General features: G+C 35.5%; 1 protein-coding gene across 1 annotated transcript in view; it reads left to right on the forward strand.

The window, feature by feature from the left end:
- The first annotated feature begins 820 nt into the window (after positions 1-820).
- Positions 821-12278, forward strand: part of LOC131507502 (sulfotransferase 1 family member D1-like) — a 46072-nt gene continuing 34614 nt past the window's right edge. The window contains exon 1 of the mRNA XM_058722360.1: positions 821-1190. The gene's annotated coding sequence lies outside the window, so the exon portion shown is untranslated. The remainder of the gene's footprint in view (positions 1191-12278) is intronic.

The raw sequence follows: 12278 nt of genomic DNA on the forward strand, positions 1-12278 counted from the left end.
CTGTAATTCTGTAGCAGTGTGATATTCAGGTTGTTTCTTAGTTTCTTCCCTGAAGCAGACTACAAGATAAAATCCTTAATCAAGATTTTCCAACTGGAGCCAAAGGAACGGTTGGATGTTCACAGAGGATGATAATATAGAATAATTATATCTTGGGGCACCAGAGTGGCTCTGTCGGGTAAGCATCTGACTCTTGACTTCAGCTCAGGTCATGGTGTTATGGTTCATGGTTTGGAGTCCCGGGTCGGGCTCTGTGCTGACAGTGTGGAGCTTGCCTAGGATTCTCTCTCTCACCCTCTCTCTCTCTCTCTGTCCCTCTTCTGCTTGTGCTTCCCCCCACCCCTCTAAACTAAATAAACATTTAAAAAACATCTTTATACTTTGTTGAATGAGAGGTTGCAATTTCAAATTCCATTTCTGTACAGTTTGATAAACTCACAGCTCTAAATAACTTTGCCCTGTGTTAACAGCATGATTTCAAGACCTAGAAACAAAAAGGAAGCATGTCATATATAGGTGATCATGTGGAAAATGACAAGAGTTTCAAGTCAGTTTTTTCTATTTGGAAACAGAATTTTTACCACAGTCACCACTATTGGCCCAGGGCTTAAAAAAGTGATATAGATCTGGCTCTGGATGGTAGAGGCTTCATTTAAGGAACAGAAGATATTCCAACTTTTCTTGGCTTCATGTTCTTTTCCCTTTGCTCCGACACAGGCAACATGTTCCTGCTGGTCTAATTTGCCCATGGAGTTCTAGAGGTACAAATAAATCACCTTTAAGTGAGAGTTTCTAATAAAAGCACTGGAGCCATGAAATAGCATCTGTGTTATGCTTTTATGGTTGAAATTAAAAGCGAAAGTAAAAGAGCCTCCATTTACTACGCATAATTATTGGATAGTGTTCATTCCAGATTCCATGGATTTCCACAGGCTCTTTGTTTCCATCTATCTACCACCACATGTAACAACAAAAAGCCTTCCCTTAAGCATTTAATACTTAAACTGGTAATAAATAGACTTTGTACAGCTAATTATCAACCTCATATAGCCCTACAGATTTCATCTTTTCTTCCTAATGCATAAGACAGATTATCTTGGTTGACTGAACAATATATAGAGGGAAATTTCCAGTAACCAATTTCTGTAGAAACAAACTCTGGGCCTCTAGTTCCTCAAGACAAGCATCTGGTAAGTGATTTATCAACTCTCTCTTTAAAGTATCAATATTTTGTATAAAACTAAATTTAACAACTGAAAAATCAGAGAACAAGAAATGGAGAATTCTCGTATGGATGTTTTGCTGTGAAATGGGAACTATCTGGGGATTCTTAGGTCCAGATTTTCTATCATAAATTCAAAGCATTATTTTTCATATTTAAAATTGTATTGTCTGAAGAGGTAGTCTGCTCTACTAATTTTAACTTTGTAAAGCTAAAACTAATTTTAAAGGTTATTAATCTTCCACCTCAGTATTTCTGTTTATCTCGAAGGAATATTTATCTCAAAGGAATATCTCAACTACTTGGTTGAGTTCTTTAAAAATCTGTGTGTAAGAATATGGAAATCCGATCTAGGTAAAGATACAAGTCTGCTTTTTTGTACTTCTTGAAATTACCAAAGAATTGTATTGTATAGATGTTAGATAAATGCATTTTCCATTGATGACTGCTTTATTTCCTTTTTCAAAAATAATTTGACTATATGACATGTTTTTCACTACAATGCATATATGATCTTTTTTATCTTTAAATTAGAGAACCACTACAGTAATGTGTTCTTCAGTTTCTACAAATTTATTACTTTCCTAAAGGTTTTGAAACAAGATTATTTTTTCATGTGCACTCTCCTACTGTCACTTTAATGAAAAACTACTTCAGAATGGTCTCTTCTATATCCCTTTGACTTTTACCTTAGATTTATTATTTAAGCAATATTCTAAAAACCCCACATTAGTACAGAAAACCTTAATAAATGAAAAGTCACTTGATATCACTAAATGTTTATTGTAGTAATGAGATTATTTAGCATTGTATTTTAACAACTGATGAAAAGAACTTAATACATTTTAAACCTAAATATTTGAAATTAGAATGATTCTAGTAAGTCAGATTAATTTATTTGGGCTAATGCCTATGACCAGTCAATACAGGTTTTTTCAACGCATAAATGTTTACAATCACGTTTTTTTAAAAAGAAAGATATAAATATTTTCTTCAAGATGTGAAAATTAGAAGCCAATGTTCTGAAAATGTTCCAAAATTATATTTTATTTTAAACCATTAAAATAGATTTATTAGCTATCAGCATGAATAAAGCTATACTGAACTTTAAAATCACTATATTCCCGACTGAAAATGGGGATAATATAGTCGAAGGCTGTATGATCATATGATACCTAAATTTCCAGATATACTAGGAGAGGTATTTTATATGGTAAAAAAAAAAAAAAAAAATTCACTTGGGGCCACATGACTCATTTAGTGTTTCATGATGGCTCAGAGTATGCAGAGGGTATTTTCAGCAACAATTAGACCCTTTGTTTTCTCTGGAATGTTGGCAAGTGTATCCTTCTTCATTGCATCTAAGAACAACTTCCTGTTGTGTTCTGAAACTTGACAGAAATAAATTTGAAAGAGTTTGGAACTGATTTCAAAAGTCAATAGGAAGTAGCTATCCAAAGCCTTTAAAAGTTTGAAGAATACTTTCAAGGGTGTGTGTCCGGGCAGAATCTAAGATGTCGCAGTTGAAGACGCACACCTGAGTTAAAGTCATCTCCTTCTAGGAAAAATTAAAGCTTTATGAAACTTCACAACGCACACATCTAGCGCTCGCTTTGGCAAAACATACACAGGTACATTCATCTCATTGCATCTCATAGCACCACATCCTGAGAATAGATTTTAGAGAGGAGGAACAGTGGAATAACACTAATCTTTCCTAGAAAAGAGTAATTCTTTGTTTTGGAAAAGGTTTGGTGATAAGAGATCTGACATTGCCCAGGTAATTTTCTTTAGGTCTGATTCATCCCACTATAGGCCACTTTGCCTTTGTCAATGTGGGTTTAAGGCTTAATCTAACTCCAGTTTTGTCAAGTTAGCAGAAATCAATGTTTTCAGCCTATATAAATATCATTATTTCTCAAAGACATTGAATTTTGTATCTTATTCTCCAAAGAAGGTTGTGCTAAAAGTTACAGTACCCATAGAAATTATAGATGGACAAGAAAGAAAGAAACATATTTTAAAGGAGAGTAATGAAATACTTTCATTAACAAAAGTGCTCAATTGGTTTAAACATTAAAAGGGAATAAACATATGTGTGTGTGTGTATATATATATATATATATACACACACACACATATGGATTTTTAAAAGGATGAATCGAGAAACAGAAAAAATATAGGCTAAGAAAAAGTAATGTTATTGTCTAATAAGATAGATTCAAAACAAAAAAGATCAAGAGTTAGCTAAATCTATGTTAATAAATATTATATTCCATAATGAACACAATCACAATTTTATAGTTCAGAGAGCATAATTTCAGAGTAAGAAGAAAAACCCATTTACTGTGTATGTTAAAAGTTTTGAGAGAAATTGATAGAAATAGATATGCAGAGGTAAATCTTACACAACATTAATCTATCTGAGAGATTATATTAAAATATTTTGAAGATTCAAAAATATATTGACATTGAATACATTTGTATATATGCATATATAAATATATACATTTACATATACGTACAGATTTATACATACACATATATACACTAAATATGGACACCAACAGATATACCAATAGATATATCTTATGCTACCAATAGATAATACAACTTGCCACAAAATGATCATTTTGATCATTTTGGTCACAATCAAATGTAAAATATAAAATTTATGATGTTTGAATTCTCTAAACCAGCAAATTAACATAGAGAATCTAATTAAAAATTTTAAAATGAGACAAGTTAAATTTGCAAATTAAAGCCAAATCAAATACATTTTCTTTGTAATAATCGATTGGGTTAGTAATCATATAATTAAATACAAATTATTTAGTAAATAATGAAAACTGGAAATATTTGAGCCTCTTGGCTTTGGCCAAAACTAACCAGTGACAAATTCAAAGCCTTAAATGTTTTTGGGGTGCCTGAGTGGCTCAGTTGGTTAAGCAATTAACTCTTGATTTCAGCTCAGGTAATGATCTCTTGGTTTGTGAGACTGAACCCCATATCGGGCTCTGTGCTGACAGCATGGAGCCTGCTTAAGATTCTCTCTCTCCCTCTCTATCTATGCCCCTCCCCCACTCTCTCTCTCTCCCTCACTTTCTCTCTCTCTCTCTCAAAATAAATAAACATTTAAAAAGTTATTTAGGGGCGCCTGGGTGGCGCAGTCGGTTAAGCGTCCGACTTCAGCCAGGTCACAATCTCGCGGTCCGTGAGTTCGAGCCCCGCGTCGGGCTCTGGGCTGATGGCTCGGAGCCTGGAGCCTGCTTCCGCTTCTGTGTCTCCCTCTCTCTCTGCCCCTCCCCCGTTCATGCTCTGTCTCTCTCTGTCCCAAAAATAAATAAAAAACGTTGAAAAAAAAAAAATTAAAAAAAAAAAAAAGTTATTTAAAGATCCTTAAATGTTTTCATATTAAATTAAAGACAATTAATTATTCAACTAAAAAAAAAAAAAAGAAAGAACAGGATGGTGTCCAGAATCCATAAATCTATGTATGATTTTTTTGAGTATAGATGACACACAGTGTTACATTAATTTATACACAGGTGTACAACTCAGTGATTTGACAAACTTGCACATTATGCTATGTTCACCATGTGTAGCTGCCATCTGTCACATCACATCTCTATTAAAATGTCATTGCCTGTTTTCTTTATGCCGTGCCTTTTACTCCCATGATATATTCATTCCCCCTTCCCTGTTTTGCCCAACCCTGCATCTCTCTCCCCTCTGGCAACCATCAGTTCTCTGTATTTATAGATCTGATTCTGCTTTTTGTTGTTTCTTCTTCTTTTTTATTTTAGATTCCACTTTTGAGTATAATCATATGATATTTGTCTTTCTCTGACATATTTCACTTAGCATAGAACACTCTATGGTCCATCCATATTGTCTCAAATGCCACAATCTCATCCTTATTTATGGCTTAGAAATATTCCATTTTCTATTGATGGACACAGATTGCTTCCATATCTTGGCTGTTGTAAATAATGTTGCAATAAACATAGGGGATAAGCATATGTCTTTTCAAACTAGTGTTTTCATTTTCTTTGGTAAAAGACTCAGTAGTGGAATTATTGGATCATTTTTAATTTTTTGAAGAAACTCCATATGGTTTTCCACAATGGATGCACGAGTTTGCATTCTCACCAACAGTGCACAAGGGTTCTTTTTTCTCCACATCCTCACCAACACTTGTTGTTTCTTGCCATTTTGGCTTTAGCCATTCTAATTGGTGTGAAGTAATAGCTCTTGTGGTTTTGATTTGCATTTCCCTGATGATTAGTGAGGTTGAGTATCCTTTCATGTGTCTGTTGGCCATCTGTATGTCCTCTTGGGAAAAACATTCAGGTCCTCTGCCCATTTTTTAATCAGTTGGTTTGTTTTTTAAGTATTAAGTTGTATAAATTCTTTAAATATTTTGGATATTAACCCCTTATTGAATATATCATTTGCAAATATCTTCTCCCATTCCATAGGTTGCCTTTTTGTTTTCTTGATGGTTTCCTTTACTGAGCAAACACTTTTTATTTTGATGCTGTTCCAATAGTTTATTTTTGCATTTGTTTTCCTTGCCTAAGGAGATACATCTAGAAAAATGTTACCATGGCTGATGTCAGAGAAATACTGCCTGGGGTTATGATCCTTCACTTCGTTATGTACATGTTGTTTGACTTTGGGAATTTCTCATAACATCTCCAACCCTTGGTTCCCTTTTCTGGAAAATAGGGGTAAATAATATCTATCTCATATATTGCTAGAAAGGTAAATTATTATTACAATTTTTTGTGGTTAATATTTTATTGATCTTTACTCTGTGTCAAGCATTGTTCCAAGTACTTTACTCATTTAATTCTTACAAGTATCCAATGTGATGAGACATAAAATAATTCCCATTTTACAGTTGAAGACAATATAGTCAAAAAATTTACAAAAATTATTCAGAATCACACTTGAAAGGGCCTTTTGAAAACTGGCTCCAATCCATTGTGGGTGCTCCATAAATGTTTATTTCTCCACCTTCTTCCATCTGCCTTTGCCTACTTTTGATCGTACAAAACAGGAAACATTTGCTCAACCTTCTAACCAACTCTGCCAAATATTGCCTATTTCTCTGCAGGAGAAATCCAAAGCTCCTACTTTTTAGGTGAAATCATACAGCATCATGGTGACAGAAAAGCCACATTTCAAAGAAAGAAAGACAAAATCAAGTTAAAGAAAAAAACAACCCACATACAAACACAGACATACACAATTCTATTTTCAATGAAGATACATGCTTGTTATCCTATTCCTAACATGTATATCATTTACACTTACAAACAAGAAGGCCCTATTATATAGCAGAGTTGTATATACTTTCAGGAACTGAGATAGTGATCTCACCAATCTCTTCCATTGCTATGGTCTTAGAGAGCTGTTTTCTGGATTTAACAAGGCCCTGGGGATGCCAGATGAAGAATATATTAACTCTTTACCATAAAATACCTATGTTAAAAGACCCTGACAATAAGAGTGCCTGGTAGCAAATGGCATCCATTACTTCCTATGTACAAAGAATTGCCTGAGGATATGAAATAATAGGGTACATTCATCTTGTGAATATCTGTATGAGATGGAGGAAACAGGTAATTGCAATTATCTCCACTTAAATACTAAAGTTGTTAAGCACTTTTAAAGCTAATGGCTTGCTTAAGACAAATTATAGTGGCATCTGAGTTGCCTAGTCAGTTAAGCATCTGAGTCTTGGCTTCAGCTCAGGTCATGATCTCACGGTTTGAGTTGGACCTCCACGTTGGGTTCTGTGCTGATAGCATGGAGTCTGCTTGGGGTTCTCTCTCTCTCCCTCTCTCCCTACTCTTCCCCAGCTCCAGCTCTCAAAAATAAATAAATAAATAAACAAACAAACAAACAAACATTTAAAAAGAGAGAGAGATTATAAAGCAGAGATTAAATATAAAAACTTAGACCTTTATCTCTTTTTGTGGGACTAAATCAAAGATAGAGAATAGTTCTCTAGATGAAAGAGAATGTATTTTTTTTCTGAATTGAGACAGTGTTAAAATTTTTAAAAAGCGTGAATTTTGAGGAGCGCCTGGGTGGCTCAGTCGGTTGGGCCTCCGACTTCGGCTGGGGTCACGATCTCGCGGTATGCGAGTTCGAGCCCCGCGTCGGGTTCTGTGCTGACTGCTCAGAGCCTGGAGCCTGTTTCGGATTCTGTGTCTCCCTCTCTCTCTGACCCTCCCCCATTCATGCTCTGTCTCTCTCTGTCTCAAAAATAAATAAGTGTTAAAAAAAAAAAAAAAAAACTTTTAAAAAAAGCGTGAATTTTGAGATTATGATGGTATAAATGGTGACCATATAACACTTTTAGAAATACATGCCCGACAGTGTGCTGCATTTTCTTTTTCTTTTTCTTTTCTTCCAAGTTTTTATTTAAATTGAAGTTAGTTAACCTATAGTGTACTATTGGTTTCAGGAGTAAAATTTGGAGATTCATCATTTACATAGAACACCCAGTAGCATGATGCATTTTCATACACATTATTTCATTTATGATATTTTTTCAAGTTTTTATTTAAATTCCAGTTAGTTTCATTTATGAGCTTATGACAATGACGTTAACACAATGACAATGATTCTATGAAATGGATGCTATCTGGTCAGATGAAGAATTCTATGCCCAAAAAAGTTCACTTGCCCAAAGCTACATAGTTGGTAAGTTCTAGATTTTTCTAGCAGTGGCCTTTCTAGCAACAAAGCTGAGAGCTTTCACTGTTGGATGAGTTAATTTCCAATTAACTGGTTTTCCAATTAACTGAAATCTGGTTTTACCATTTAGAAGTTTTGTGTTATAGGGCAGGTTGCATAAACTCTGAAAATTTCCAATGATAATATCAATTTCAAAGCTATTATTAAGTCAGGTGGAGATATATAATATGAAAATTATAATGACTATAAACGCTCATAAATATTAGTATTTTTCATGTATTATGCCTTTCATGTATTAGCCTTAATCCATGCTATCTTAGCCAACTAAATTTGATAACATAAACTAAGATCATTTATAGGATACAGTGTGTGGGAAAAGAACATAGGCTCATTTCTACGTAGACAGCAAACAAACAAAAGACAACAGTCAAAAGGCACATAATTGGATAATTTATTACAGACATAAACTGCCAAAAGTCATGTGAAAAATACAGAATATTGTTTGTATTATTTTTGAGATTTTATAAATAAGAAGCTTTTATAAATGTACGCTTTGAAGTTTGATAAAAGCAAAGCAGCATTTTAACTAGCAGTATCCTAACAGAATTTTTCAGTAATAGAGGAGTGTTGTGGTAAACATGTTCCTTTCTTGTTTCTACTGTTATGACCTAAAACATATAGTTGGGGGGCACTGGGTGGCTCAGTAGATTAAGCCTCCGACTTCATTCAGCTCAGGTCATGATCTCACTGCCTGTGAGTTCAAGCCCCACGTCAGGCTCTGTGCTGACAGCTGAGAGCCTGGAGCCTGCTTCAGATTCTGTGTCTCCCTCTCTCTCTGCCCCTCCTCTGCTCGACTCTGTCTCTCTCAGAACTAAAATAAAAACATTAAAAAAAAATTTTTTTTAAACAAATAGTTGGTAACCAGAGAATATTCATTTTATTTAGAATTGGAGAATGTTAGGGGTGAAACAAACCAGAGTGACCATTTTGTGTATTTCCCATATTTTTTAGACAGGTAAAACCTGGCTCAGAAATAGGAGGTAAGTAACTCAGGTTTATACGGTTGGTTTGTGAAACAGCTCAAATGCCACACCTCAGATTCCCAATGCTGTGCTTTGAAAAGCCCCACAAATACAGCATTTCTATTGCTAAAATAGTTTAGTCTTTACACATTTAAAAAGGAGTTCATAAAATCTGTCCTGTTTAGGTGTGTTGAATATCGGGGCACCTGGGTGACTCAGTTGGTTAAGCGTCCAACTCTCGATTTCAGCTCAGGTCATGATCTCACGTTTGCTGAGTTCCACCCCATGTTGGGCTCCACATTGAGTGTGGAGCCAGCTTGGGATACTCTCTCTCTCTCCCTCTCTCTCTCCCTCTTTCCATCTCCTCTGTTTCCACTCTCCCTGTCTCAGAATAAATACCTTTTAAAAAAGAATCTGAATATCAAAATATTATCACTTTCTAGGGGAATAACGTATTGATTATTGTGATTTTAATATTAACTTTTTTGTGATTAAGACACATCATATCCTTAGGTACAATATTTCATTATTTTAACTCATTAATAGGCATGAAAGTCAATGTTTGGTTTAGGTTAACACAGACTAACATTGACTTTTATCAGTGTGAAGAATATTAAGTAGTTTCCAAGGACTTATAATTATCTTCCAGAGGAAGTTATCTTTCAAGGGACATTTTGTTTACATCTATTTAATTTACTTGTTATTAATAATTACATTTGATTTAAAATTTTTTTTAAAAAGAGTATGCCTGGGTCGCTCAGTCAGTTAAACGTCTGACTTCAGCTCAGGTCATGATCTCAGGGCTCCTGGGTTTGAGCTCTGAGTCGGACCCTCTGCTGACAGCTCAGAGCCTGAAACCTGCTTGACATTTTGTGTCTCCTTCTCTCTCTGCCCCTCCCCCACTCACGCTCTGTCTCCCTCTCTCCCTCTCTCTCTCTCTCTCAAAAATAAATAAACATTTAAAATTAATAATTACATTTGAATTACCTGCAAAAACTTCAATAAACATTAGACAAAGTCAGCCATTATTCCAGTCTATTCTTTTGGTGTAGTTGACAGACCTTGTAAGAGACAATATGAACTTATTTCACTAGTAAACCCAGGTGGAATGAAAGTTTTATATCTAATGCTGAAACGTCTAAAGACATGTCTGTTTCAATTAAAACATCAACATTAAACTAACTTTTATATCAAATATTTTCCCAGACCATGTGAACTTAAAAAAACATGTAGGTTAGTTTCTATCTTTCTGAGAGGTTTAGAAAACCAAATCCTTATAAGCACTTGTCTTCAACTAAATAGAACTCTTTCAGAAATTAGTTTTAGCAATACCATCCAGAGGTAGAAACATATCACATATTTACAACATATATGCATGGACATACACCCAACACACAGACATATAGACCTTATTTCTTTTTTATTCTCAAGTTACTTAATGTACAGTGTAGTCTTGGCTTTAGGAGTAGAACCCAGTGATTCATCTCTTACATAGGACACCCAGTGCTCATCCCGAAAAGTACCCTCCTTAATGCTGGTTCCCCATTTAACCCATCCATTACATTTTAAACGCATAATAAGATGTATAACTTCAAAAGACAGAGAAAGAACCGACATTCTTCCAAGAAGCACTTTAATTTCTGAAGGCCAATGCTTTACAAGCCTTTAGAGATAAAAAGGGGAAGGTTTTTGTTTTGTTTTGTTTTGTTTTGTTTTTTCCTGGGAAACAAGGTTTTTATCTGTGGCTACAGCCACAACTGGGCAGCAGGGGCAGGTGGGAACACCCAGGCTGGTGAGTCCAGCCAAGCTGCCAAGTCAAGTTGTCTCCCACCTTCAGCAAACAGAGCACAAAGGTGTTCAGGGGCCGGCTGAGGGCATTGGTGCAGCAGTAAAAGCAGCAACACTCAACCTCAAGTGAGGTACCTGGAGGGTCATGGAAGGTCTCTGCAGGATGAGGGAGGACTAGAAACCCAGGGCTGGGACTCAGAAGCCTTAGGAACAGGGAAAGTTTTCCAATGGTAAAGGAATAGGTGAATTCTGAATTGCCTGCACAGCTGACTTTTGTTTTGCAAAAGGATTTGTGAGTTAAGGATAGTTTTTCTCAATTCCTCGAAGAATTGGGTGGTAACTTAATTGACATTATGGATTGATTCACCTTTCCAATTATATTATCTTCAATTTGCTTCTTTCCCTCTGCGTACATAGTTTTAATTTTAAATATTTCTGGCAATATTGAATAACCTCCATCAGGTGTCAGATGGGTCCCTAAAGAGAATGAAAAAAAATATTACTTTCTCAAAATCCAGAGTCACTTATAAAATAAGAAAAAAGCAAAGCAAAGCAAAACAAAACCTTGCATGTAACAGGCAGGCAGAAAGCCAAGCACAGTTATGCAAAATGAGACCAGTGAGAAGGCCAAGGCTGTCCCTGGGACAGAAAGGTTCAAAAAGCAATGGGTTTGGATTTCGAAAGGAAGGGTCAATGTAACATTGCATTTTGCAATCTCTAGCGGGCACTACAGAGACTCGGAAGAACTGATTTGGTAAGAATTTTTACCTTTGGTGGGCTTCTTCTGGTTTTTCAAAGATCCTCTCTATTGGCTCTGGTATTTGCCAGAGTTTTCCCTTAGTTGTTTCAAGGAATAAAGTAACCATTTACCTGAAAAATCTCTCAGTTTTTTCCTGTCTAGGAGAGGCCCATATAGGAGCCATCCTTTGGAGGCAGATCTAGGGGTGTCTGTAAGGCCATCCACTGAGATTTTTGTTTACAGTTATGTAGTCTCTTCAGGAGAAACAATTCAGACAGAGGATCACACTGGGGGAGCAGCAGGAGTTAAGTCAGTCATAGAATCTTTTGTTTCAGGCACTTCTTGCATCTTTAATTTATTGTTAGCCTTTTGTAATCTTTTAATGAAACTATTTTGAACTTTTTTAGCCTTGTGGAGGCTTCTGCTTGCCAATTAAAAGAGGTATTCAGTTCTGTTTGAGAACCCTTACTTTCAAGTGAGCTTCTTAAATCATCTTATCTGATCGGAATGATCCACGTATGGCCACTTTGCTTCCACATTGTCTTTAGTAACATTTTTCCATCTTGCTAGACATCTGGAACATTCTGGAACTATAGTTCTTAGACATAAAATAAGCAGGTGAGCCAGAAGGAAGCACACTCAATTCTCTATATACAGAGGATCCCATTTCTTTCAGCTAGGTTTTGGGTTTCTTGGAGCCAAACTAATACTTAAGAAGGACTTGTCAAGGGGTTGGGATTTAGTGAGGTGTTTTGCAGTGTGCCTCATTGCATGGAAACTTTCTTGAGGTTGG

This window comes from Neofelis nebulosa, chromosome 3 (genome assembly GCF_028018385.1).
Source record: "Neofelis nebulosa isolate mNeoNeb1 chromosome 3, mNeoNeb1.pri, whole genome shotgun sequence".
In the NCBI taxonomy this organism is placed as follows: Eukaryota; Metazoa; Chordata; class Mammalia; order Carnivora; family Felidae; genus Neofelis; species Neofelis nebulosa.